Below are 6,541 nucleotides of genomic sequence, written 5' to 3'. Positions count from 1 at the left end.
TGATGCGCATGACTGTTATTGATACTGATTTCGAGTGAATCCGGCTTGGCCTCACTTCGGTTACTAAGGTATATATATATATATATATATATATATATATATATATATATATATATATATGACCTCTGCATGCACGTTGCGATGTTTCCATCCCCAATAAATGTAAATTATTACGAGTTTTGTTTTCATGAGTCGCTAGCATTTCCTACAGGATAGAGAAGCAATGCCGAGACACATATCATTCACGTGTATTTCACACACCGTTGATAAAAGACTCTGCCGAAGGGGTCACTGAAGTCTGCAGGTCTTTTTCAGTGTCAAAAAAAGTGTGCAAAGCATTTTGTAGCGAGTTGAACATACAGCAATATATTGATTCTCTAGACGTAGACTATCCATATCATTAGAAATAATTATTAGTTGGCTAGCTCTTTCTCTTTAAAAATATAATAAACTTTGTCCTGTGTACACACTGAAATATAACGTGTCTGTGAATGGTGTTCACACTGGAAATTTAAATAACATGTTGGAGTTAAAAAATACCGATGAGGGAGCCGCCGTTGGAGCTTCTAATGCGCTTGTTTTCCTATTGCCAGGATTTTCAGAAATAAAGCGAAATTATGAATAAAAGCCGTGCACGTCCTCGTCAACAATGATGCAGTGAGCTTTTAGCCACAATAACATTGTAAGGGAAAATGTAGAGGCAACTCAGAAGAAACCTTAAACGGTTTGGGTAACAGGACTCTGGTACTGACATTTAAGAAGCGGGGGGGGGGGGGGGGGGGGGGGGGGGGGCTCTGGGGCTCGAGACCCAGAGCCCCCCCCCCCCCCCCCCCGTAGTCGGCGCCTGTGCACGTACCCATAAAGATGCAAATTTATAGCTAATGGTCGAGGCTTTGTGGTATCTCTCTAGTCTTCTAGCAATTTTCTTTACACAAACAAATTTCGGGACTCACTCACCCCGTTGAATGTTGTGACTACAAAAAAAAAATGTCACAGTTTCGCCCTAAGGGCGAAGCAATGAATGCGATAGCAACACAGCAATGTCATACGAAGTAAGGTGAGCGGCTTTGGTAGCAATATGAATTGTAGTAAACATGAGCTGATTAAGTAAGCAGGTGTGCTGCGGCGTAAGTAGACCGACATGAAGAGAGACTCGATGGCCACGAGAAGGCGCGTGTGAAACGGTGGTGTTGATGAGAAGCGCTGCCCGTGGGCAACGCGTGCGAAGGGACACACCTGTAGCTCTGCACTGCCGATCCGGGCAGCATTGCATGTGTAGCGTGCGTTGGACAATGTGGCCCGACTATTACTAACTGAATGAACAAGCGTGGTGTGAGCGCGCACAAACACGCATGGATAGATCACACTGAGTGACTGCAGACAACGACTGTCAAAACGCTCGCAGCAAGCGCATATATACGCCGCAGCGGCGAAGGTACGTGCGGTCTATCGCTTCAACGGAAACTGAGCGGCGAATGCACGGCGCATAAAGGTCAGAGCCGTGGGGAGAGAAGAGACCGTGCTGGCGAGACGAGCGCGGTTGTTGGCAGAGGAAAAGTGCCCCCCCCCCCCGCTCCCTCTGGCGCTGGCTTCCGGCTTCCTTGCTTGCGCGTGGGAGATTGAGTGCGTTCGCTCTCCGTGATAGCGCGCGTCCCCGCACGCTTCCGCTCGGGCATACGGCGCGCGGCGAAGATTTTATCTATAGGGAACCTCACGGCGACGGCGACGGCGACGCCGACGGCAGAAATCCGGTTGAAGTGTCCATATAATTGCTATCGCAATAAAATAATAAAAACAGACCACATTTTTTTTTGCGATACCAATACTCCAGAAACAACGCAAAGTGCACCTTTCAAGTTGTGAAAGGGCTGCCGCCTTGCATTCAGAGATTTTAACAAACCTTTCAATATATCTTTCAAAAAACCTCTCCTGGACTTTTCACATTACCATCGCTGTGCCAGTGCTTCTCGATCACTAGGTTACCTGCGCCGTAACCTTCGAAACTCCCTTACACTTATCCGTAAACTGGCATTTCAAACGTTCGTTCGCTCACAGCTGGAGTTCATCACTCCGGTCTGGTCTCCACACCAAAATTACTCAATTAACATGCTGGAATCAATCCAAAATCAAGCCGCACGTTTTATTTCCCGGAAATATGACTACCATTCTAGCGTATAATTGAAATAAAGCTTCATCTATCACTTCAGCTGCTAGGTAATGGTCGCGACATAGCCCTTATGTCAAGTACACCCACCACACTGTTAGTGCACCACACTAACAACAAAGGAACTTCATCGCACACCGTCACACAGATTACACAACCATCTTAGCTTCACGCGCATCTACGGTATAATTGAAGCATTCAACTCGCCTGCAATTCCAGGTGCCATTCGTCTCTGGGACAGGCTCCCCGATAACACAGTTGCGGAAATTCAGGCACTCACTCAACTCGCTTATCCCTTGTTAATCGTACTCACTGTTTGGTTTTCATTTCCTACTTTTTCCTGGTACTGCAGTCCATTATTTACAAACTTGTCGAGTTGTTTTTATTGCTCTAATACACAGCTGAATGTCGTTAATATGTTTGTGTAATTTTTAAGCTGTGCACCTGGGTGGTGCTGTTTTTGCTACCTTGATATTTTCGCTAGTGTGCCACGTTTTATGTGTGTGCTTGGTTCTATGATGCCCCCCTTACTCAATGCCCCATGTAGGGGCCTTGTAAGGTATTTTACAAATAAAATAAAGAATATATATATTTACCTGAAATTATGCCCAGAAATCAACACTATTATCTCGAAATTTTCCCCTTCTGCTCATGACGAGTGTAATTCCCACGTTTGCGCTCGCCTATATCTTGACTGAGGCAACCAGCGTCGTAGGACGACCAAATATGTTCATAAAAGCGTAAAAAAGAAATTCTGGGATTTTACGAGCCCAAACCACGATATGATTATTTAGGCACGCCGTAGTGGGGGACTCCGGATTAATTTCGACCACCTGGGGTTCTTTAACACGGACCAAATGCATGGTACATGGGCGTTTTTGCATTTCGCCCCCATCGAAATGCGGCCGCCGCGACCGGGATGTGATCCCGCGACCTTGTGCTTAGCAACGCAACGCCAAATCAACTGAGCAACCACGGCGGATTCATAAAAGCGTATGACTCGGTCGAATTTCTTCGCAAGGCCTAAAGAGTAACGAGTTAGTACCCACGTAGCATTATCATTCTTATAACTGGTAAAACGGGGCCTAAAGTCAACAGCAATGTTCGGTTATTGAGTAACATATGCGTCAGTCGCTGACACCGCACCGTTCGTAGCTAAGAAACAAATTGCATATACTGCAGACGAAGGGCTGATAAATGTAATGTAACAGCCCTTCTCGAGCTGCTACATTATAGTTTTGTAGTTTGTGGACGCCTATTTCAAATCATTTATTGAATTAATGTATTTGGAGAAGAAACTAGCTTTGAACTTGAAAACAAAGAAGCAACGAAAGTTCTTTTTTTTCCTTCCCTATGGCGTGATATCGCTTGTTACATAGCGGTAACAGGTTTGTGATGAAATGGTCGCACTTGTCCCCACGTGTCCAGTTTTTTCTTCTCCAGGTTGAAGTTAAAGTACCTTCACTCTGGTCACGAGTGCCGTGGCCGAGCGCTTTCGACGAACGGAGGTCGAACTTGCTGAAAAGATGAACTCCAAGCAAGATCAACACCACCGCTTGCATTCATCAAGGGGGCTATTGAGTATTGATGAAAGTGACAGAGATCTTATGACTGGGTATGAAAGGTGGCCTTACCAGCGGGACCCAGAAACATTTTATGCTGTGGAGGCATTCGGAATAAATTCAAGCTAGGTGCAACGCTCGCGGAGAAAAGTGGTGGCGACAATTTTCTGGAATACAAAGGAGATCCTGCTGACTGATTACTTAGAAAATAGCAGGATGGCAACGGAAGAATATTATGTGAACGTTCTCCGAAAACTGCGTGCGGCCATCATTCAAAAACAAGTATTGGTGACAAGAGGCGCGCTGCTCTTGCCCGACAACGCAGCGGTTCACAAATCTCGCGTTGCCCAAGCTGACATCCGAGGGGGTGCTTTTGAAGAGCTTGACCACCCATAGACCCGATATGGCCCCCAGTGACTTTCTTTAAGCTGGGTGCTGTCTAGGCCGAGTAAAGTCAGCTGATCCTGAAGAATGTGTAGTAGTAAAATGGGCCGATCCCGAAGATAGTGTATTCAAAACTGTACCGATACCAGAACCTGTAGTTTAGAGAGTGTAAATTTTGGTACGAGAGCCGACAAATTCGTTTTTACATTCTTTGTACCTTCGTTAACACCCCTCAGGCTAAGCGTGATTGCCCCAGCCCGTACCACTTTCTATGACTGTCTTGTAATCCGGAGAATAAGAAGCGGGGCCACAAAATTGCCTATAGCATTAACTGCCCAGCTAGGGATTGTACTCTTCGGAGAGGACCTCACCTCCTAACGCCGACGACTTCTGCAAAACGTCTCTTCATGAAACACGACCCATAATTATAAAGCCGCACGTGCGTATAGTATATACGCGTACAGGACCGCAGTTACGAGGCTGCATGGCTTCGAGCCGAAGGCGGCGCTTCTCTTGTTTTTGTTCATCCTTCCCGTGGTCATCGAACAACGGGTCAATGGGACAGTGAGTCGTCTGCTATCCCAGGCGCTGCAATGATCAAGGAGCGGTCCTGGAGGCCGAGCGAACGCGCACACGCTCGCCCTCCTCGTTCTCCCCGGGACAGCTACTGCTGGCAAGGGGGCAGCTGAATTCCTTCGTCGTCGCCGCCGTGGTGGCTCACCTGAAGAAACAGGTTTCGGAGGAAGGAAGAGAGGGAGGGGGGCGTGCTTCTGGCTCCGGTGTGTAGCCACCATACCGGCCGAAGGAGGGCGCAGCCGCTGGCCTGAGAAATCGCCCAGCAAGAAAGTGCGTGCGATTTGTCGCCCGTTTCTTTCCGCCAGTTTCTTTCTTGCGCATACCGAGCTTTTGGATGACCCGAGCGCGTGAATGAGCCCTGACAACGGTGGGCCCGGGTCGACGAAGACGCGAGGTGCCCACGACGTCGGCATGGCTGCGTTCGACGAGCGGACCCAGTGCTGCTGCTGTTCCTGCTCCCGCTACCGCTGCAAGTGACGGCACGGCGCAACTGGCCGGCGGCCCCGTCGACTTCGCCGCCGTTGCTGGTGGGAATAACGCTCCGGAAACGCGGAAGTTTTGGCTGCGAAAGCGGTCGAACCCGCCGCGCAACGGTAAGTGCCTTGCCGTGCCTGCATTGTGCTGTGACAGAAGCGATCGGGACACGCGATTCTTTGCTCACTTTGCCACATCTGTCCTTTAAGCCGGACAATTATTGCATTGGCAACGGCCGCAAAGGTTTGACAGATTACGCATGATGCTCAAAAATATTCACTGGGCACTAGTAATTCCCCTCACCCTATGGTGTGTTACGCGTACATTAGACAACATTCTTGCTGAACGTACAAGCGAAGCAGAGTGGCACCAAAATGACCAACTGACTTAATGAATAAATAACATCTTCTATGTAAGAGCAACTGCAATGCAGTCTACTGCCACCCTCCAGTGGTACTCACTGCTCTTGCTCATACATTTACAATGTAAGTTCTCGAAGCATAGCAATATATTCAATGACGTGTGAAAAGATAGATATGACAAATGCACTCTTACGTGCAGATGAAAAAAATGAAAAGAAACCAATTAAGATTTTCGTTTAACCAACTCATTCAAATTCAGTTCTTGCCACCATCGTTTCTTTTATATATTTTTTTTCTTCAGCTTTGCAGGCTTGACAGCTAGGCCAATAACAGCCTCTTCATAATTGCGTAACATTGTCGATGCCACGTGACCAACCGACACCGCGTCATATGAGCGTGGAAGGCTGTCGACCGAGTGCACACAGGAAGGAAAGGGGAGGGGGAGGGGCGGACACGCGTTAACGCGCAGTGTCCTGCCGAGGCATTGCTCCGTCAGGCGCGGAATGGGGAGCAGCCGTGCGTCAAGCGGTCAGGCAGCAAACTGAGACGCGCCCATGTCTGGGGGCGACGTCTTGGCACGCTTGATCGGGAAACGTTTGCATCGCAAGTGTAGCACGCACGGCTGCACGCATGACCGCGAGTTCAGGCGCAGTGGCTTCGCCAGTCAATAGTGCCCGCTGAAGGTCCATATAGAACGGTCCATCAATTGATAGGCTGCACCAGCGGAGAACATTTCATACGAAGGCATGCCACATTCATCGCAGACTCTTTATGGTATATGTCAGAGTGATTGCATCGTGCCAGTTGAAGGTCAACCGACTTCAGAGGTATCATTTTCGTAATCGAATGTTTGCTTTGGGAAGTGTTTGCATCTTTGTCCATGCCGAGCATTCCTTTTCTTTTGGTTTCTCGCTGCCATGAAATAATGAAATAATGCATACAAATGATGCTGAAATCTGCGCATTGCAAAACCCAGCAGGCACACGCAGTGGAACCTGTCGTGTCATCGGAAATATACC

General features: G+C 48.1%; 1 protein-coding gene across 1 annotated transcript in view; it reads left to right on the top strand.

The window, feature by feature from the left end:
• The first annotated feature begins 4,913 nt into the window (after nt 1-4,913).
• LOC119436458 (cadherin-87A) overlaps nt 4,914-6,541 on the top strand; it is a 152,783-nt gene continuing 151,155 nt past the window's right edge. The window contains exon 1 of the mRNA XM_037703311.2: nt 4,914-5,279. The gene's annotated coding sequence lies outside the window, so the exon portion shown is untranslated. The remainder of the gene's footprint in view (nt 5,280-6,541) is intronic.

This window comes from Dermacentor silvarum, chromosome 1, assembly GCF_013339745.2.
Source record: "Dermacentor silvarum isolate Dsil-2018 chromosome 1, BIME_Dsil_1.4, whole genome shotgun sequence".
Classification (NCBI taxonomy): Eukaryota; Metazoa; Arthropoda; class Arachnida; order Ixodida; family Ixodidae; genus Dermacentor; species Dermacentor silvarum.
The sequence above is the reverse complement of the archived record's forward strand: the minus strand, read 5'-3'. Positions and strand labels throughout refer to the sequence as shown.